We start from the raw sequence: 22,896 nt of genomic DNA, 5'->3' as shown, positions 1-22,896 counted from the left end.
AGCTCCGTGGAAGTGCTGAGACAGGAGACAGGAGCGTCCAAGGTAATTGTAAGAAAACAATTCAAGTGGAGGTTAGTAAATCACAGGAGTTTCAGAGGAAACTGAAGGTTGCAAGTAAAAAGCAACAGCAGCAAAGTTCGTGACAAAACTTGAATCCAAAGAAAAAAGTTGCTGGTAGCAAATTTGAGTGAGCAGAGTTCAGACAAAACTGGCTAGGCAATTGAAGTGTATATCAATACTAAGCAAAGAATGATTGAAACAGGTGTGCCTTAAATAGGGTGGAGACAGGTATGAGAAGCAGTGATCCTTAAAGGAACAGTACAACCAAGGATAGTGTATATGGCAGAGATGTATATCCTGACAGGATCCCCCCTTCTAAGAGCGACTCCGGAGCTCAGGGTCCAGGAGAGTCGGGATGCCGTTGATGAAAACGAGACACCAACCTGGGTGCGGAGATGTTAACAGAGGGTTCCCAGGAATCCTCATCAGGTGGGTAACCCTTCCAGCTTACGAGGTACTGTAAAACCCCATTCATCATGCGGGAATCTTTGATGGATTGAACCTCATATTCGATATCAGGGTCGACAGAAACCAGAGGAAGAGAAGAAGATGAGGCGGAACCCCTCACTGCCCGGTAAGGTTTCAGAAGGGAGACATGAAATGTCGGGTGGATTTTCATAGTAGGAGGTAGGGTGAGACGAACAGCATTGGCATTGACGATATGAGCTATGGGATAAGGACCAACAAAGAGTGGAGATAACTTCCTGCATGGAGTGTTCATACGTAAATGTTTTGTAGAAAGCCATACCAAGTCACCTACTTCATATTTTGGAGGAGCTGTCCTGCGTCTGTCGTAGTACCGTTTATAGAGCCTTTTTGCGTTTTCAATGGAGGATTCAATACGAGTGAAATTCGAGGAAATGCTTTGGGAAAGCTCAGCGATTGAAGGAGAAGAAGAATCTTGAGTAGGATACAATTGGAATGTTGGATGAAATCCGTAATTCGAGTAGAATGGAGTTTGATTAGTGGTGGCATGTAAGGTGTTGTTATAGCAAAATTCAGCGTATGGTAGTAAGCCCGCCCAAAGATGTTGTTCAGAGGAACAAAAAGACCTTAGGAATTGTTCCAGCCATTGGTTACAGCGTTCGGTCTGTCCATTTGACTGGGGATGGTATGCGGTTGTAAGCCGCCTGTCAATATGGAAGAGTTTGCAGAACTCTGACCAGAGTTTACTGGAGAATTGAGTGCCTCTGTCACTTAAAACGGTCTTTGGGAGGCCATGCAGCTTGATGACATTAGAAATAAGAAGCTGAACAGTTTCTATTGAGGTAGGTAGTTTATGGTACGGGATAAAATGACACATTTTTGTGAAAAGATCCACTACAACCATGATGGTGTTGTTCCTTGAGGAAAGAGGTAGGTCGACTATAAAATCGAGAGCAATTTCGGACCACGGTGTCTTAGGAGTAGGTAAAGGCAGTAAAAGTCCATATGGTGGTTGTTTATTCCTTTTTGATATGGTACAAATGCTGCAGGAGTGGACATGTTGGAATACATCGGCAGTCATATTTGGCCACCAATAACTCCTTTTCGCTAATTCCAGGGTCTTTTTTATACCAGGGTGACCAGCGAGTGGAGAGTCATGTAATGATTCCAGCAGAGGTAGACGGAGTATGGGAGGAATGTATAAACGGGAGCCATGATAATAACATCCATCGGACTTCAACTGCAGTTCCTGTAGTGGTTTTAAAGAATCCTTCTGTTGTTCGGTATGAATAATAGGCCTGGTGTCGTATGTGAAACAGAGGAAATTTTCCGAAGGAATTATACTTTGTTGAGATGGTTGTGAGATGGACTCAGGTGGTATGCGAGAAAGTGCATCAGCTTTCTGATTTTTTGTTGAAGGTCGATAGGTAATAAGGAAATTAAAACGTGAGAAAAACAAATTCCATCTAACTTGACGGGAGGTGAGTGTTCGGGAGGTTTTTAAATATTGAAGGTTACGGTGATCAGTATAGATGAGAGTAGGGTAGGTAGTACCCTCTAAAAGATGTCGCCAATGTTCCAGGGATAGTTTAATTGCAAGTAGTTCTTTATCCCCGATAGGATAGTTTTGTTCAGAGATGTTTAAGGTCCTGGAATAAAAACCGACAGGATGGAGAGGTTTATCTAGATTCTCCCGTTGTGATAGTACTGCTCCAATTGCGAAGTTGGATGCATCAACCTCTAAAATGAACTGAAGTTTTGGGTCAGGAAAACGTAGAATGGGTGCACTGGTGAATTTCTGTTTGAGTGTATCAAAAGCTGATTGACAGTCTTGAGTCCACTTGAATGGAATCTTGACTTTTGTGAGTGTGGTTAGAGGAGTTGCCAGTTTAGAAAAATCTTTGATAAACTTACGGTAGAAGTTTGCGAATCCCATAAAGGATTGAACCTGGCGTCTGGTCTTTGGGGTAGGCCAGTTCAGTACTGCTTCAATTTTTTTATTCTCCATAAAAATTCCTGAAGGGGATATTTCATATCCAAGGAAAGATATGGTCTGGGAATTGAAAACACATTTTTCAGCTTTTGCATAGAGGAAATTGCTTCTAAGCCGGGAAAGAACTTGCCTCACATGTAGAATGTGCTGTTCTAAAGTTTTTGAGTAGATGAGAATATCATCTAGGTATATGACTATGTTGACATCAAGGAGGTCTCTAAAAAGATCATTTATTAAGTGCTGAAAAGCAGCAGGCGCATTACACAACCCGAATGGCATGACTACGTACTCGAATAAACCATAACGGGTTCGGAACGCAGTCAGCCATTCGTCTCCTGATCTTATTCGGAGAAGGTTGTATGCACCCCTTAAATCCAATTTTGTAAAAAACTTAGCTCCCTCTAGTCTCTCAATAAGCTCTGGTATGAGGGGTAAAGGGTAGCGGTTTTTTACCGTAATTTTATTTAGCTGACGGTAATCGACTATAGGTCTAAGAGTGCCGTCTTTGTTTTTAACAAAAAATATTCCGGCCCCAGCCGGCGAGGTCGAGGGTCTGATGAACCCTTTTCTAAGGTTCTCTTCTAAATATGTCTTTAGGTGTTTTAGCTCAGTATGAGATAAGGGAAATATGTGCCCAATAGGGATCTCTGACCCAGGGAGTATGTCTATGGGGCAGTCGTATTTTCTATGCGGAGGCAGACTCTCTGCCTCCTTTTTGCTAAAAACATCAGAAAAATCGCTATAAACCTCTGGTATGGGTGGTATGTCCTGAGTGTCAGAAATTTGTAATACTGTACTGGGGAGACAAGTACTTTGGCAGTATGATGAATTGTAATTAAGTGTGGAATTGGACCAGTCTATCTGTGGGTTGTGTGTATGCAACCATTGCATCCCCAAAACCACCTGAGAGACCGGGCAATTTATTACATCGAAAGAGACATATTCTCTATGCTGATCATGAGAGACCACAAGTAGGGGTATGGTATGAAATTCAACAGGCCCAGAAGAAATATTTTTTCCATCTATCCCTCTCAAATAAACAGGAGACTGTTTCTGCATCAGTGGTATTTTATTTACAGTGCAAAATTCCTTATCTATATAGGAAGCCGTGGCACCAGAATCAATTATCGCTGTGGCGTGAAGACGAAGTTGTTCCCACTGTAACAGAAGAGGGATTTTTATGTAAGTAACTGAACTCTGTTGAGTAGTACAACAATAAAAGTCTGTTAAGGTCTTACCCTTGTTTTGTTTTAGGAGGGAAGGGCAGTCTTTCACAGTGTGTTCGTCAGAGGCACAGTACAGGCATAGATTATTGGAACGACGTCTGAGCTTCTCTTGAGGAGATAAAGGTCCTTTGATGAAGGCAATGTCCATGGGTTCAGGAGTGTTTTTGTGTAGGGAAGAGGCATGTGTGGGGTAGGAAGTTTTCCTAGGGTTAGAGTCATGCCCAGTCTTTTCTTGGTACCTTTCCCTGAGGCGCCTATCTATTGTAATACTAAGTGACATGAGCTCTTCTAAGGTATCTGGGATATCTGTGCGAGACAACTCGTCTTTTATTCCCTCAGAGAGGCCGAGTCTGAACTGGTTCCTAAGGGACAGATTGTTCCATTGAGAGTCCTTTGCCCATTTTTTAAATTCTGTGATGTAGTCTTCGACTACCCTCTTCTTTTGTTTAAGGCCACGCATGGCGTTTTCAGCTGTAAGCTGTTTGTATGGATCCTCATACAATTGATCCATTGAGACAAAAAAATTATCCAAAGAATTCAATATCTCTTCATTATTCTCAAAGTAAGTGTTTGCCCATGTACGGGGTTCACCTCTAAGGTAAGATATGGTCGTGAGTACTCTAATCCTATCATTTGGGTAGGTATGAGGTCTTAAAGCAAACAATAACAGGCATGCATTTTTAAACTCTCTGTAGAGAGTCCTGTCTCCATGGAAACAATCTGGAGGACTAACCTGGGGTTCATATATATGTGTTCTTTTGTCTACTACATCCCTAATGTATGCTTTAAGGTTATCATTCTCCACTTTTAATGCGTTTAAACCATTTGTTAACAAATCTACTCTTTGTGTTAATGCCTGCATGGGAGTGTTAATCTCAGCTGGATCCATAGGTTTTAAAAGGCTTAGTATTCTGTCACACTGGTTTAGGAAATCTAAAATAAAGACACAGTATTTTGAACAGGTCAGGTGAATCACAACTGCTGAGATGGAAGGTGGCAACAATAGAGAGTGTATGTAGCAAGAAGATACTAAAAACCACAATAGTCACAGGATGTGTGAAGGCGGCTTTCCTGTATCAGCAGGCTGTAATTAATGTAAAGGAGGAGATTCGCTATGTTAACCCTATTGCAGGCTGAAAAGAGTGGCTACACTCTAGTCTGCAGTGAAAACATGAAACACACTTCCTCCGGTAAGATGTTAAATCAGAATACCCAAATTTATAAGACATTAATGGTCAGAATGAACGATGAGTAATGATATGAAGTTTCAGCAGGCTTTTGTAAGTAAAACATGGAGAATAACATATGAGAGTAGATATATGCGAAGGTTGGAACTATGTTAAATAAACAAAAGAACACTGACAAGAAGACATATGCATTTTGAGGATATTATAATGGTAAGCGTTATAGTGCTGGCAGATATCAAGGCTGAGAGTCAGAAGTAGTAACACTTACAGCGTAGTCGGAAGAGCAGGCTAGAGCTGAGTAGCGAGAGAGAGAGCAGCTGGCGTGTGACGTCACCGCGGTAGTTGCGGAGCTCCGTGGAAGTGCTGAGACAGGAGACAGGAGCGTCCAAGGTAATTGTAAGAAAACAATTCAAGTGGAGGTTAGTAAATCACAGGAGTTTCAGAGGAAACTGAAGGTTGCAAGTAAAAAGCAACAGCAGCAAAGTTCGTGACAAAACTTGAATCCAAAGAAAAAAGTTGCTGGTAGCAAATTTGAGTGAGCAGAGTTCAGACAAAACTGGCTAGGCAATTGAAGTGTATATCAATACTAAGCAAAGAATGATTGAAACAGGTGTGCCTTAAATAGGGTGGAGACAGGTATGAGAAGCAGTGATCCTTAAAGGAACAGTACAACCAAGGATAGTGTATATGGCAGAGATGTATATCCTGACACTAGGTAGCTATTAAATAGTTATTAACTATTTAATAGCTATTGTACCTGGTTAAAATAAATACAAAGTTGCCTGTAAAATAAATATTAATCCTAAAATAGCTACAATATAATTTATATTGTAGCTATATTAGGGTTTATTTTACAGGTAAGTATTTAGCTTTAAATAGGAATAATTTATTTAATAAGAAATAATTTATTTCGTTAGATAAAATTATATTTAACTTAGGGGGGTGTTAGGGTTAGGGTTAGACTTAGCTTTAGGGGTTAATACATTTATTAGAGTAGCGGCGAGGTCCGGTCGGCAGATTAGGGGTTAATACTTGAAGTTAGGTGTCGGTGATGTTAGGGAGGGCAGATTAGGGGTTAATACTATTTATTATAGGGTTTTTGAGGTGGGAGTGAGGCGGATTAGGGGTTAATAACTTTATTATAGTAGCGGTGAGGTCCGGTCGGCAGATTAGGGGTTAATAATTGTAGGTAGGTGGCGGCGATGTTGGGGGCGGCAGATTAGGGGTTAATAAATATAATATAGGGGTCGGCGGTGTTAGGGGCAGCAGATTAGGGGTACATAGGGATAACGTAGGTTGCGGCGGTGTGCGGTCGGCAGATTAGGGGTTACAATTTTTTATTAGAGTGGCGGCGATCTGACCTTCTCTAATATTGATTTAATATTTAATCTTTCAATTATGAAATATGTCAGTTAAAGTATTGTAAAAATGTTTTTAATTTTGCAGTGTAAATAACGAAATCATAAAGTACTTGAACAACCAAGCAGGAATCTTTCTGAATTAAATTGCCTGTAGGCTGCTACTAACTTTTTTAATAACAAAATTAACCATGAAAATAATTATATCATCTCATAGTCAGACACGAGTTTAAGACGTTTTTATTTTTAAATATTTTTTCTGGAACTATAATGGAGCTGTACCACGTTGTTAGACCTATATTGGAGCTCTAGCTTAGTTAAAAATATCTTGTAAAAAATAAAAATAAAAATAATATTGGGCAAAAAAAATAAAATTGTCAGATTCATTTATATACATTTCCTCTTTGACATCTGATTAGTAGGTAAGTGTATAAGAAAATAGTCTTGCACTCCTTACTTTCATGTTTCTCTATATTTGCTTTGTTATTTTTTAAACCGCCCTAATGATTGTTTTCCTATAAAGAATGCGGAATACTTTGCTATTTTATGGTTTAAAATAGTAGAGCCTGATTCTGAGTGGGGCACTAACTGACGTGCGTGAGCAAAAAGGCATTTAGCGTGGCTTTGCGTGGCAGGTTGAAAGTAAATGTGTTTATTCAAGGGCATTTGAATTTAACGCACGTTTGGGATATTGCATCTTCAGAATTCTGGTTAACTGTTTCGTGAGACAAAAATGTGGAACAAAACACATCTAAAATACATTTAAAAGTGCAGCTACAATCCTAATAACACTATCTAATAAAAATTATTTAAATATATATATATATATATATATCCAGCCTGGGCATGTCCCCTTGTCCATCTGTCTGCCAGCCTTTTTGATTCTCGACAAAGTGCCCACTTGAGGAACTCTCTATGCGGATAAGTATCATCTCTTCTTATTTCATCTAAGGCACCACCGGATGCGGTTGTATGCTGATGCTCCGCATTTATTGTGGCACTTGTTCTATGGAATGTGTATAACTCTATCATACATCATTATCATCGGAGGCGTTTGGTGGTAATAATTGGAACATTTATGACAAATTATTTGACATAATCTATCTGCTGACTGAGCAACTTTGTTTTATCTGGTATATGACTGTATGTTCTGCACTTCAATACAGCTTGACCCTGCATCATCTTTAAACCAGCTTTTCAGTCTTGCTTGCTGCCTTTCTGCAACACCTATGCCTGAACATCTTTTTGCTTCATTGTGCTGTTTTGCCTTTTCCACCTGCAGCTAACAGGACTTTATAGTGGTGCACCACTTACTTATACCTTTATGCTCTGTTTTGCATCATTAAGGGGACCCCTTGTTGTGTTTGAGAGTATGGATGAATGAATGATTTTTTATTTTTGTTTGTTTTTTAGGATTTATACTGTATATCTATTTCTATCTACATAAAGTATTTTTTGCACTTATCATACTTTATTGTCAGTGTTTTATTCAATACTGTCTATTAGGTGCTTATATCCTAGACTTTTGGATTTCACGTATTGGTGAACTCCACTTCCTTTTTACTATTTATAGAATATATATATATATATATATGTGTGCAAAAAAATCTGTATGTGTAACACACAGACTAAAAACCTGCGCTCACTAAAAAACTAAATACAGTGCAAAATAAATATTGTATGCAATAAATATATACACGAATGCTACATTGAATTCAATGGGGGGTAGTTATCAAGCCGTCAACCTCAAATACGCTGGAATTCCGCAGCGTATTTGTGGCGAGGCTGATTCGCCTTAGTTATCAAAGGCTCGAGACCGGCAAAAGTAGAATTTTGTGACGTAAGCTTCGATCCGCCGGACTCAGTCCGACACAGATCGATTCTTACGTCACTCCAGATGTGTGGCACATTCTCATTACTTTTGCTAGTTATCAAATGACTAGCAGGTACGCTCGGCACTTTTACGGCCCAGCGTACCTGGTTTTCAATCCGCCAGCCTGGAGGCGGCGGATCCCATAGGAATCAATGGGAGTCTGACCATAGCGAAAGTACGCTGCTGACATAAATCCCATTGATTTCTATGGGAGCTGTCTGCACCTAACACCCTAACATGTACCCCGAGTCTAAACACCACTAATCTGTCCCCCCCTACACCGCCGCAACTAAATAAAATTATTACCCCCTAAACCGCCGCTCCCGGAGCCCACCGCAAGCTACTCTATACATAATAACCCCTAAACCGCCGCTCCCGGAGCCCACCGCAACTATAATAAATGTATTAACCCCTAAACCGCCGCTCCCTGACCCCGCCGCAACCTATATTAAATGTATTAACCCCTATCCTGCCCCCCCTATACCGTCGCCACCTATAATAAATTTATTAACCCCTAATCTGCCCCCCCACACCGTCGCCACCTATAATAAATTTATTAACCCCTAATCTGCCCCCCCTACACCGTCGCCACCTATAATAAATTTATTAACCCCTATCCTGCCCCCCACTATGCCGCCGCCACTGTAATAAAATTATTAACCCCTAAACCTAAGTCTAACCCTAACGCCCCCCTAACTTAAATATTAATTAAATCAATCTAAATAATATTTTTATTATTAACTAAATTAATCCTATGTCCTGATCGGAACAGCCAATAGAATGCGAGCTCAATCTGATTGGCTGATTCCATCAGCCAATCAGATTTTTCCTATCTTAATTCCGATTGGCTGATAGAATCCTATCAGCCAATCGGAATTGAGGGGACGCCATCTTGGATGACGTCCCTTAAAGGAGCCTTCATTCGTCGTAGTCCGTCGGTGAAGAAGGAGGTTCCGCGTTGGCGGGAGGAAGATCCAAGACCCGGCTTGAAAGATGACATCGCCCGGATAGAAGACCTCTTCAGCGCCTCTTGGAAGATGACATCGGCCGGATCAAAGACTTCTTCAGCGCCGCCTGGATGATGACTTCATCGGATGGAAGATTTCTTCAGCGACGCTTGGAGGATTAACTTCTTCCACTCCGGATGTCCACTTCGGTTCCATCGCTGCTCGGCTGAGTGAAGACAAGGTAGGATGATCTTCAGGGGATTAGTGTTAGGTTTTTGTAAGGGGGGTTTGGGTTAGATTAGGGGTATGTGGGTGGTGGGTTTTAATGTTGGGGGGGGTTGTATTTTTCTTTTACAGGCAAAAGAGCTGAACTTTTGGGGGCATGCCCCCACAAATGGCCCTTTTAAGGGCTGGTAAGGTAAAAGGGCTTTGAAATTTATTTAATTTAGAATAGGGTAGGGAATTTTTTTATTTTGGGGGGTTTGTTATTTTATTAGGGGGCTTAGATTAGGTGTAAGTAGCTTAACATTGTTGTAATATTTTTATAATGTTTGTAAATTATTTTTTTATTTTTTGTAACTTAGCTTTTTTATTTTTTGTACTTTAGTTAGTTTATGTAATTGTATTTAATTGTAGTTATTTGTAGGTAATTTATTTAATTAATTTAATGATAGTGTAGTATTAGGTTTAATTGTAACTTAGGTTAGGATTTATTTTACAGGTAATTTTGTATTTCTTTTAGCTAGGTAGTTATTAAATAGTTAATAATAGGGGTTACTAGGTATAATGTAGGTGGCAACGGTGTCCGGGAGCGGCGGTTTAGGGGTTAATACATTTATAAGAGTTGCCGCAGGGTCTAGGAGCGGCGGTTTAGGGGTTAATACATTTATAAGAGTTGCGGCAGGGTCTAGGAGCGGCGGTTTAGGGGTTAGTAACTTTATTTAGTTGCGGGGGGCTCCGGGGGCGCATAACTGATAACTCTCACAGTCCGCTGCTCATCGCCCCGCGGCTTTTTGCCAGCTTTTTTTGATAACTTAGGCGAACGTATTCAAGGTCCGCGGCGGCGAAGGTAGGCGAGCTTAGGCGGGTGTATTGGGCCGGCGAAGGCAGAAAAGTAGACGGCTTGATAACTACCCCCCAATGTCTTATCTTGGAAGCCAATGTTCTGGTCCTCTTCAAAACCAAGGAAGAAATGGCAGATAATAAATAAATCCTCCAGTACCAAAGAGCAAATGAATCCAATCTAGAAAAATAGGCGCACAAAGAATCTTCTCATAGTGTTATCAGGTTTAATAAAAATACATAAACATCTTTATTTCACCCTTTGAGGTGTACAACGCATACTTCTTACCTCATACAGATTGAGGTCATCTTTGTGAGTACCCACCCACGAGGGGGATTGTGTAATTTGTTTATGTATGTTTATTAAACCTGATAACACTATGAGGAGATTCTTTATGAGCTTATTTTTCTAGATTGGATGTATATGTGTGTACATATGTATTTCTGTATTTACTGTATATGTGTATATATGTATTTACAGACATATATATATATATATATATATATATATATATATATATATATATATACAGTATGTAGACATATGTATTTAATTATTGTATGAAAACGTGCACAAAAAGCTTACTTCTAGTGGAGTTAAAGCACGAGTGGGAACGATAAATAAAGTTCCACTTTTTTTACACAATTTTTGCATTTAAATAGTTTTGGGGTTAAAGTTATTTTTTTTTTTAGTTTTTTAAGATTAGGATTTTTTTTATGGGCAGCAAAAGAGCTGAATGCCCTTTTAAGGGCAATGCCCAGCCAAATGTCCTTTTCAGGATAATGGGTAGTTTAATTTTTTTTAGGGTGGGGGGGTTTGGTGGTTGCAATTGTTTTATTTTATGTAAAAGAGCTGTTAACATTAGGGAAATTTCCTACAAAGGGCAATTTTTAAGGGCTATTGGCAGTTTATTTTTAGAAAAGGGTTTTTTATTTGGGGGGGTTTAGAATAGGTATATTTTTTTTTTTTGGTCGTTTAGTTTTTTGGTGTAAATGTTAGTTTTTTTTATTTTTTGTAAAGGCTAGGTTATATATTTTTTTGGTAACATTAGTTTTTTTTTATGTTTTGTTATTTAATGTTAGATTTTCTTTTAGGGTAAGCTTAGGTTTAAATTTTAATTTATAAGCAAGTTTTTATTTTTTTAAGGTAGTTCGTATAGTTTTTATTTAATATATGGGTATTTTAATTGGGGTTAAGTTAGGGGTGTTAGGGGGTTTAGTTATTAGTTTATTAATGTGCGTTGTGGGGGTGATGGTGGTTTAGGGATAAATAATTTTATTTAGTGTTTGTGATGTGGGGGATGGTGGTTTAGGGGTTAATAATTTTTTACGGTTGGTGATGTGGGGGATGACGGTTTATTGGTTAATCATGCAGTTTATGGATGTAAGTTTACTTTCTAATATATTTTTGTTGTGTTTTGTGAAACTTTTTAGTTTCGGAAAACACTTTACTAGAGCTGTTAGTTTGCGGTATGGATTGATGTAAAAAGGTTTATTGCGGTAGCGCAATGTCGGTCTCTCCCGACTTGTAATATCAGAGGAAGAAAAATGGATCACAAAATTGCTGTTGTGCTAGTGCAAAGTGCATCACTTGTAATCTCGCCCAACCAAATTTGTAGTTATAAGAACAAAATACAAAGCATAATTGTTGCTTTTTTGTAAAATGGGCTGAGCATGGACGTTCCATAGGTGTATATGAAAATTTTCTCTCAAATCCCAGCATAATTCTATAAACATTTTGGCACTACAGTTCTCACTGTTTTTAAGGTACAGTGTACTGAACATTATGCAATTTATTTTGTATTAGTTGTAATATTCAATTTTAAAAACATGCTGGTTTCTCCCTCTGTACCAGGTAGAATGCAAAAGTGAATAGTGATTATCTGCTGGAGCATGCTTAGAAGCTGTGAACTCAGTTGAAATACATCTGTATCTAAACACTGATAAGGGTAGGTGGAGTTCGCTGCTGCAGGCAGTTTAGCTTTGTAATTTATTTTGCTTATTTTTTTAAATTATTTTAAAATACTTACCAGCAATTTTTAATCAATTTTTTAATGCAAACTATTTTTTAATTAATTAGCCCTTTTAGTATATCCACAGATCTCATCCTGTTATATGTCCCTTTAAACGGTATCATAAAGAAACATATAAAGACTTTCTCCCAAGTATTTCCTAGGAAACCTTTAATTATATTTTTCTCAAATAATTTAAACATCAATTAAATATCTCCCTATGCTGAAAAAATAATACATTATGGGGGTGATAATTAGGTTTTGAGAGAAAATCAACATGTATTTTTTTTTTTATAAATTTGTATGTGGGTCATTAGCTAGATACATAGTATTACAATATCTTGTAATTTTATATACTCCTCTTGTCTATGTTATATGCAATATGGTGCAATATGTTTTAAACCGTAGATGTTGCATATCTAGACTTTAGCAAAGCATTTGACACCGTCCCACACAACAAACTTATTCACAAAATGTATTGCCTTGCAATAGATGCTAAGATTGTTAAGTGGGTAGAATGCTGGCTTAAAGATAGACGACAGAGGGTTTCAATTAATGAAGTACATTCAAATGAAGCATCAGTTACTAGTGGTGTTCCCCAAGGGTCAGTTCTTGGACCTGTTTTGTTTAACATGTTCATAAGTGATATTGGAAGTGGGCTTAAGGGAAAGGTTTGCTTGTTTGCTGATGATACAAACATTTGTAACAGGGTAGATGTTCCAGGAGGAGTTGATCAAATGAACTGTGATATTAATAAACTAGAGGACTGGTCAAATAAATGGGATCTTAAATTTAATATTACCAAGAGCAAAATTATGCTTATAGGATCCAAAAACCCAAAGGCCAATTATAGTCTCAATGGTACATTACTGACTGTAATTAAAGAAGAAAGGGATTCAGGAATTATTATTTCAGATGATTTAAAATTTGGTACACAATGCCGCAGTGCAGCCAGCAAGGCCAGTCAAATGCTTGGTTGCATTGGAAGAGGTTTAAGTAGCAGAAATAGCATGGTTCTTATGCCACTTTACAGATCATTAGTTAGACCAAATCTGGAATACTGTGTACAGTTCTGGAGACCATATCTTCAGAAAGATATAAATAAACTAGAAGCTGTCCAAAGGAGGGCTACTAAAATGGTACATGGTCTAAAATATAAAACGTACAAAGAAAGACTCTATGATCGAAATATGTATAGTTTAGAGGATAAAAGGGAAAGAGGTGACATGATAGAAACCTCCAAATATATGAAGGGACTTAATAAAATAGAAGCTGAAAGCATTTTTTGCAAAAAAATAAATGCCAAAACAAGGGGTCACAATCTAAAGTTAGAGGGTAGCAGATTCAGGAGAAATTTGAGGAAGCATTTTTTTACAGACAGGGTGGTGGATTCATGGAATAAACTTCCATTTGAGGTGGTAAACACAAAGACTGTAAAGGAATTTAAAAATGCCTGGGAAATGCATAAGGCTATCCTAAGGAAAAAGTAACATGTAATATGGGTAGACTTGATGGGCCTTTTTGGTTCTTATCTACCGTCAAATTCTATGTTTCTATGTTTCTAAACAAATGTTTGATGTTAATTATCTTTCTGCAATTCAATTTAATGAAATTTACATAGATTATGTAAGTATAAAACAGAATCATAATCTTACATTTTGAAATATATATTTCCAAAACACTAGAATGTTTTCCTGCAAAATAATGATTGAAAACTAAAAGTAAGCAAATAATAAACATATGAAACTGATTACTAATTTTCCAGGATGTATCATATTTCTAACAGTATTATTATAAATTGGCACAGTATTGTTATTAAAAAGAATAATAAAAAATAAATTACCTCTTCAGGCATTCAAATATTTTATGTCTACATTTGAGAATTTTATTTGGTGCTAGACAAACATAAATACTGTAGATTAGTTTCCAACTCTCCTTGACTTTAAGGGTTGTACAAATAAAGTTTTTTTTCTTTAACAAAAAAAGATTATTTATTTTACATAATTTATAGAAACATTGCAATTTGGTATTAAAAGATAAGTAGAGAATTTAAATGGGATGCTAGTGGCTTATATAATTTGATGCAGTTTGAGTACACTATTAAAATACAAAATGTTAACCTATATTTATACTTTGTTAGTAGTAGTGTGTGCCCTTGCTGCAACATTACTTTAACATGAACACTTTATACAGCCTATCAAAAGGTGATATTATGAAATGCAACATACAAGGATAATTATATCTTTTAGCCCTTATAACTTTTTTATGCAATAGTTTTTTTTAAATAATTTGTATTAGACAGTGTTATTATGGTGTAATGAAAACTGTGATATGAGTTTACACCCAAACAAACAGCTGCAGGCACAGGAAGAAAAAACAATAGCATGGTAAGTAACAACCATTCTGCTGACTTTATGTATAGCATGATGCCGAATTGCACCTGTACAAGTAGACTATGCAAAAACATTCGGCTAGATTACGAGTTGTGCGTTAAAGTAAAAAAGCAGCGTTGAGGTCCTAACTCTGCTTTTTTACGCCCGTTGGTATTACTAGTATTGCAGGTATAGGTGTACCACATACTTCTTAGGCCTTACCGCAAAATGTCTTACGTAAACTTTGTAAAGTCTTTTTTCTATGGGACTTCCATAGCGCCGGTATTACGAGTCTGTCCTGGGAGGCCAAAAAGTGAGCGATACACAATACCCTGTCAAGAGTCCTTACGCATTTAAAAGTCAGTAGTTAAGAGTTTAATGGTACAACCCTGTAACATAAAACTCCTAACTAAAGTGCTAAAAAGTACACTAACACCCATAAACTACCTATTAACCCCTAAACCGAGGCTCCCCCCCCCTCATCGCAAACACTAAAATTAAATTTTGAACCTCTAATCTGCCGCTCCGGAAACTGCCACCACCTACATTATACTTATGAACCCCATTATATTTATTAACTCCTAATCTGCCACCCCCAATGTCGCCGCAACCTACCTACACTTATTAACCCCTAATCTGCCGCCCACAACATCACCTACACTATAATAAACATATTAACCCCTAAACCACCGCACTTCCACCTCACAAACATTAGTTACATATTATTAACCCCTAATCTGCTGTCCCTAACATCGCCGCAACCTACCTACATTTATTAACCCCTAATCTGCTGCCCCCAATGTTGCTGCCACTATACTAAATGTATTAACCCCTAAACCTAAGTCTAACCCTAACACCCCCTAACTTAAATATAATTTAAATACATCTAAATAAAATTACTATCATTAACTACATTATTCATATTTAAAACTAAATACTTACCTATAAAATAAACCCTAAGCTAGCTACAATATAACTAATAGTTACATTGTATCTAGCTCAGGGTTTATTTTTATTTTACAGGCAAGTTTGTATTTATTTTAACTAGGTACAATAGTTATTAAATAGTTAATAACTATTTAATAACTACCTAGGTAAAATAAATACAAAAGTACCTGTAAAATAAAATCTAACCTAAGTTACAATAACACCTAACATTACACTATATTTATAAATAAATTTACTAAATTAAATACAATAAATTAAATTAAATTAGCTAAAGTACAAAAAAACAAACACTAAATTACAGAAAATAATAAACAAATTACAGATGTTTAAACTAATTACACCTAATCTAATAGCCCTATCAAAATAAAAAGCCCCCCCAAAATAAAAAAAAAACCCTAGTCTAAACTAAACTACTAATAGCCTTTAAAAGGGCCTTTTGCGGGGCATTGCCCCAAAGTAATCAGCTCTTTTATCTTTAAAAAAAATACAAACAACCCAACCAACAGTAAAGCCCACCACCCACACAACCAACCCCCCCCAAATAAAATACTATCTAAAAAAACCTAAGCTCCCCATTGCCCTGAAAAGGGCATTTGGATGGGCATTGCCCTTAAAATGGCATTTTGCTCTTTTGCGGCCCAAAGTCCCTAACCTAAAAATAAAACCCACCCAATACACCCTTAAAAAAAACTAACACTAACCCTCTGAAGATCGACTTACTGTTCTGAAGAGACGGCATCCATCCTCAAGGAAGCGGCAGAAGTCTTCATCCAACCGTGTCAAAATCCTCAATGAAGCCGGGAGAAGTCTTCATCCAAGCGGGGCTAAGTGGTCCTCCAGACGGGCAGAAGTCTCCATCCAGACGGCATCTTCTATCTTCATCCATCCGACGCGGAGCGGCTCCATCTTCAACACATCCGACGTGGAGCATCCTCTTCATCCGACGGACTAACGACGAATGCAGGTACCTTTAAGTGATGTCATCCAAGATGGATTAAGGTAGAAAAAATCTTATTGGCTGATGCAATCAGCCAATAGGATTGAAGTTCAATCATATTGGCTGATCCAATCAGCCAATAGGATTGAGCTCGCATTCTATTGGCTGATTGGAACAGCCAATAGAATGGGAGCTCAATCCTATTGGCTGATAGCCTTTTCAGGGCAATGGGGAGCTTAGGTTTTTTTAGATAGTATTTTATTTAGGGGGTTGGTTGTGTGGTTGGGGGTTTTACTGTTGGGGGTGTTGTTTGTATTTTTTTTTACAGGTAAAAGAGATGATTACTTTGGGGCAATGCCCCGCAAAAGGTCCTTTTAAGAGCTATTGGTAGTTTAGTTTAGGCAAGGGTTTTTTTTATTTTGGGGGTGCTTTTTTATTTTGATAGGGCTATTTGATTCGGTGTACTTAGTTTAAATATCTTGTAATTTGTTTATTATTTTCTGTAATTTAGTTTTTTTTGTACTTTAGCTAATTTAATTTAGGTAATTGTATTTAATTTAGTTAACTTATTTAATTGTAGTGTAGTGTTAGGTGTTATTGTAACTTAAGTTAGGTTTTATTTTACAGGTACTTTTGTATTTATTTTACCTAGGTAGTTATTAAATAGTTAATAACTATTTAGTAACTATTCTACCTAGTTAAAATAAATACAAACATGCCTGTAAAATAAAAATAAACCCTAAGCTAGATACAATGTAACTATTAGTTATATTGTAGCTAAATTAGGGTTTATTTTATAAGTAAGTATTTAGTTTTAAATAGGAATAATTTAACTAATTATAGTAATTTTATTTAGATTTATTTAAATTATATTTATGTTAGGGGGTGTTAGGGTTAGGGTTAGACTTAGGTTTAGGGGTTAATACATTTAGTATAGTGGTGGCAACATTGGGGGCGGCAGATTAGGGGTTAATAAATGTAGGTAGGTGGCAGCGATGTTAGGGATGGCAGATTAGAGGTTAATAATATTTAACTAATGTTTGCAAGGCGGGAGTGTGGCGGTTTAGGGGTTAATATGTTTATTATAGTGGCGGCGATGCTGGGGGCAGCAGATTAGGGGTTAATAAGTGTAGGTAGGTGGCGGCAAAATTGGGGGTGGCATATTAGGGGTTAATAAATATAATGTAGGTGGCGGCGATGTTGGGGGCAGCAAATTAGGGGTTCATAAGTATAATGTAGGTGACGGCGGTGTCCAAAACGGCAGATTAGGGGTTAATAAATATAATGCAGTTGTCGGCGATGTCGGGGGCGGCAGATTAGGGGTTAATAAGTGTAAGATTAGGGGTGTTTAGACTCGAGGTTCATGTTAGGGTTTTAGGTGTAGACATAAATTTTATTTCCCCATAGGAATCAATGGGGCTGCTTTATTGAGTATTACGCTGCTTTTTGGCAGGCGTTAGACTTTTTCTCAGCCGGCTCTCCCCATTGATTCCTATGGGGAAATCGTGCATGAGCACGTACAACCAGCTCACCGCTGACTTAAGCAGCGCTGGTATTGGAGTGCGTTAAGGAGCAACATTTTGCTCAACGCTCACTTCTTGCCTTTTAACGCCGGGTTTGTAAAAACCTGTAATACCAGCGCTGTAGGTAAGTGAGCGGTGAGACAACACTACTCGTTAGCACCACACAGCCTCTAACGCAAAACTCGTAATCTAGCCGATTGTGGGTAGCTAAGGTGATTTTATTTTTTGTTTTGTTTTTTAAGACATTTTGATCTAGTAGAATAGACCGTGTGAGTTAATATTGCCCTTGCTCAACATATAGGTAGGGCAAGATTATGAGTGGGGTGGTAATTACCGCTCCCGCTTGCACGCTAACTCTGCTTGACTTCTGCTCTTTGCGCAAGTCCAGTAGTGCACGTATTACAAGTTGAAAGTAAATATTTATCGCATAAAAGGGCCTTTTGTAGGGCATTTCCCTAAAGTGTCAGCTCGTTTTGTGAGAAAAAAATACAAACCTCTACAATTAACCCACCCTCCAAATAAAAGTCTATCTAAAAAACTACTTTAAAAAGTGCTCTGAAAAGGGTGTTTGACTGGGCATAGCTCTTTTGCTGCCCATGAAAAAAAACATATAACCCCTAATCTTAAAAAAAAAAAAAAAAAAAAAAACTTGCACTGAACACCAAAGATGGTACTCACCAAAGATGAATACGGGCGGCGGCGCTCCATCTTCCTCCTGGCGATGCTCTATCTTCTTATCTTTCTCCAGGATGGTGATCACATTTACTTTCAACTTATAATACAAGTGGTCATTACCGCTCCATAGAAAATATGGGGAGCACAATTTAAACAGCTCACTACTTGTAATATGGATGTGAGAGTAAAGAACACTGCATTCTCGCATTCATGTTTAGGCTCCTCGTATTAAGGATATCGCTCCACTCATAATCTGGCCCATAATATTTCTATGTCCTGAACATCAAAGCAATGTGCAAGTAGGATATGGCAAAACCAAATGTACCAGGAACAATTCATATGCTAAATTCATTAACACATTAAGAGAAAATATAAGATTGTGTCTCAGTATAACCCAGACAAAAACAATCTGAACAGGATCAGCCAATACAGGTTTTTCAGTTTTAAGACAAGGAGACAGTCTCTTACCCATCTCAACGTACAGTATAATAATCATTTTGTAGATATAACTCAGGAAAGTGAGCCAGACAAGAAAACTACCAACCAGGAGGATACTGCTTGGCCCAAACTTGGTTTAGCACCTCTGGTGGGCCTCTTAATAGTCTCTCTCGGATGGACTTGGATTGTAGGTAGTCGGTGTGTGCAGTCAAGCCCTGCAGTGTGAGGACATATCTGAGAGGAATGAGGGAGTGTTGCCATTTGTTTTTTGAGTGCAGGAGCAGACAGTCCACAGACATCATATTGGATGCAAAGACCAGCAGTTAGAGGATTCCTATGTGTGTGCAGTAGCTCATGTGTAATTAGGTTGATGATAGGAGGAAATGGTTTTGGGCAGCATGCATTCTAGACAGTGCCCATTGCATGGGTATAGCTGCTGGACACATTGCTGATTGTAATGTGGAATGGTTGAAGTCATGTAGCTAACATGAACCTATCCCCTGGCACATGTGGTTATGGTAAATGGGTGTATGGTCTGGCACACATTTATACTTGATGCTGTCTATAGTTAGTCATCATTGTTTTGATGTGAGAGGTTTTATAGTTAGTCATCATTGTTTTGATGTGAGAGGTTTAATGGTTAGTCATCATTGTTTTGATGTGAGAGGTTTTATGTGACCATGTAAAGTATTAATTTCCTTGCACCACTATTGATTTATTCTTATGGTTCAAAGCATGTGTGTTTACGTAATGCTAGATATCTGCAATCATGTATTCATTGTTGAGAGGTGAGTGTTTTAGATGATATTTTGTATGCAGTAGGGGGCTGAAGGTTGCAGCTGAGGTTGAGATCAAGCAAAGAATGTTGGGGCTTTTGTGAACGTATTGAGGATTTGCATAGAGTGCAGGTCCTAGTGTGCAGATATTTCTAAGGTTTGTGAGAGCAAAGAATGTAAGCCAAAGTGTTAAGTGTGGTTTGTAGTAGTAAATGGGAGGCCTCATGTGTGAGGTGACTTATCCAGCAATCATCCTTGTTGGAATTTTGCTACCTTAAATATGTCAAAGAGAGTTGAAGAACATAGGATATGTGAGTCTTGAGCACTTCCAGGGAATACTGAATTAACACTCTGTATGAACATGGAATAATTACAAACAATGTGCACATTGAGAGAGTTTAAGTGCAACCTAAAATGCATGCCAACCTAGTCACAGACCCTTTTACCCAAGAGAGTGACTTCTTAATCAGGTTGTATAGAGGAAGTGATACCTCTCAAATATTTCCACATCACAAGGGTGCTCAGTATTTATCAAGTGCCTTTGGTTGTTGAAGTCAGTGGGCTCGTGTGAGACTGCTTTCCACAATGTAAGAAGCAAAAGTCATGCAACTACTGCACTTTACCCTCCCTGCAACCTCTGAGTTGGCAGAGATAAAATACCCCAAACATGTTTATTCACAGTGATTGACAGCCTCTGCTCAGGTGGCAGCGTTGCACAAGGAAGACCTCTTGCAATGGTACTTGCTGCAAAAGCGGGGTCATGTTCCCAAGTCCAGAATCCGATCCACCCACCTTTTAGTATATGGGGTCAAAGGTGTCTAATTTGTGTCAATAGTTTATAGTAGAATGGATTGTGACTGTGAAGTTAATGTTGTCTCTAAATTGTATGAGTTATTTTCTGATATCTGATATTTTTATAATATGGAAATGGTATTTTCATTTGTATTGTGATTGGTCTAATGTCAGCAAAGGTGTATCTGGAGCTTAAACAATAAACACATTCAACAAGATTGGGATTGACCCCAATATTGCAAAATATCAATAAAAAAACAAAAAGTAAATATAATATAGAACAGTACCTCTGCTTATCTGGCTTTGTCATAGGATGAAGGATTTCATAGAGATCTATTGGTGATGCACATACATCATGTTTTAAATAAAGAACTAAGCAACATTTTAGATTGTGTAATTTCTAGCCACTTTGTAAACCAAACCCAATAATTTTAATTTTTACACTGCATGAGATAGTAACAATTTACAAATACATACACTAAGGGCCAAATTACGAGTGGAGCAGTAGTTTGCGTTCAAGCTTTAAAACAGCTAGAAGTCATTTTTTTGCACTTGGAGATTCACGCTCGTATTACAAGTTGAAAGTAAAAAGTTTGTGCTCTCGGGTTCAAGGGACGCATCCAGAGCCGAATATCGGGAGGGGCAATGTGGCAGATTATCTTGTTGCAACATGACCAATAGAAAAGCAAAACAGCCTATCATTTTTGTTATATTATATATAGATACACACATACCCTCATACACACATTTACACACACACTCATGCATGCATACATACACTTACAAACACACAAACATACATAATGGAATAATTCCTTTACTACTCATTCCCCAGCTTAGCTTTGCACAACCAACACTTTTATATTAATATACTTTATCATTTCTAAACCTCAACATCTCTGCTTGTTTCTAAGCCCCTACAGGCCACCTCTTATCTCAGTGCATTTTCACAGACAGAATGTACTAGTTCATGTGTGCCATATAGATAACGCTGTGCACACTCTAGTGGTGTTATGCATGAGAGAGCACTGATTGGCAAAAATGCACATTTGTAAAATTCACTGAGATAATGGGTAGTCTGCAAGGGCTTAAATGCAGGTAATCATAGATGTAAAACATATTAATATAACAGTGATGGTTATGTATAACAGGGGAATGGGTATACAAAAGGATTAGCAATCTTTATAAAAAAATAAAATGTTTCCAAAAGACTGTACCTTTAAATACAATACAAGGCTTCATTTATTACTGAAACTTTGAATAACGGTGGGAAAATCAAAGTCTCAAAGGGATTTAAAGATTACTAGAAGGAAATATGGGTTGACATGATATACCTATACTGTCAAAAATATATGTCTCTATGTATAAAGCTACTTTTGATTTTGCCAGGTCTATTATACAGACAGCCATACAATTTAGGCCTATAGCAATTGTTACAACAAAAAAAGAAAGAATAATAATTAAAAAATCATACATTTGGGTCAGTTTATAAAGTTAAAAAACAGCAGTCTCAAAATTGGGTGAGGGACCTATATAACCCTGGACTAATTCATCTGGCATGACTGACTAGCTCTGTTCTAGTGCATTTTGGTTGCATTAGAGCATGGAGAGGAACTACTCAAGTACTTGAGTGTGCAATGTTAAAGGGACATTACAAACTAAATACATTTTATAAGCATACTATTGAGGTTATTCCCTATCTCCCCCAACTCATGTGGTCTATTATTTCAAAATCAAACTTTCACTTTATTCAAAAGCTGAAGAGTTAGCACACGTGCAGCAATTCTCCTTCATATGTCTGCAGTAAAACAAAATTCCAAAATTTCAGCACCCATAATTAGGCCCAATATTTAAAACATTGACAGGCTGATGAGAAACTGCCTTTCTGGCCTCATCGGTCTTGCAGTCCATCAGTCTGTTGATATATTGTAAAAAAGGGGGCAGACCTGCAAAGTGCAGATGAATGGTGATGTATCTCCCAAAGAAAATAACAGGAATCGCAACTTCTGAAAAAGTCAACTGACATTGCCACTTGTCAGCACTTCTGCGTGCTCACTGAATCCAAACACGGTTTCTGTGTAGGAACACTTCAAATACTTACTACCACTGAAGGACATCATTAACCGACATGGCCTAAGGTATCATTGTTACGCTGATGACACACAACTCTACTTCTCCTTTGCTCCAGATACTACAGACCCAGCATGCCGCATAAACAGTTGCTTAACAGACCTCATAGAATGGATGAATGCTAGCTGTCTCAAAGTGAACCCGGACAAAACAGAGTTACT

This window comes from Bombina bombina, chromosome 3 (genome assembly GCF_027579735.1).
Source record: "Bombina bombina isolate aBomBom1 chromosome 3, aBomBom1.pri, whole genome shotgun sequence".
Classification (NCBI taxonomy): Eukaryota; Metazoa; Chordata; class Amphibia; order Anura; family Bombinatoridae; genus Bombina; species Bombina bombina.
The sequence above is the reverse complement of the archived record's forward strand: the minus strand, read 5'-3'. Positions refer to the sequence as shown.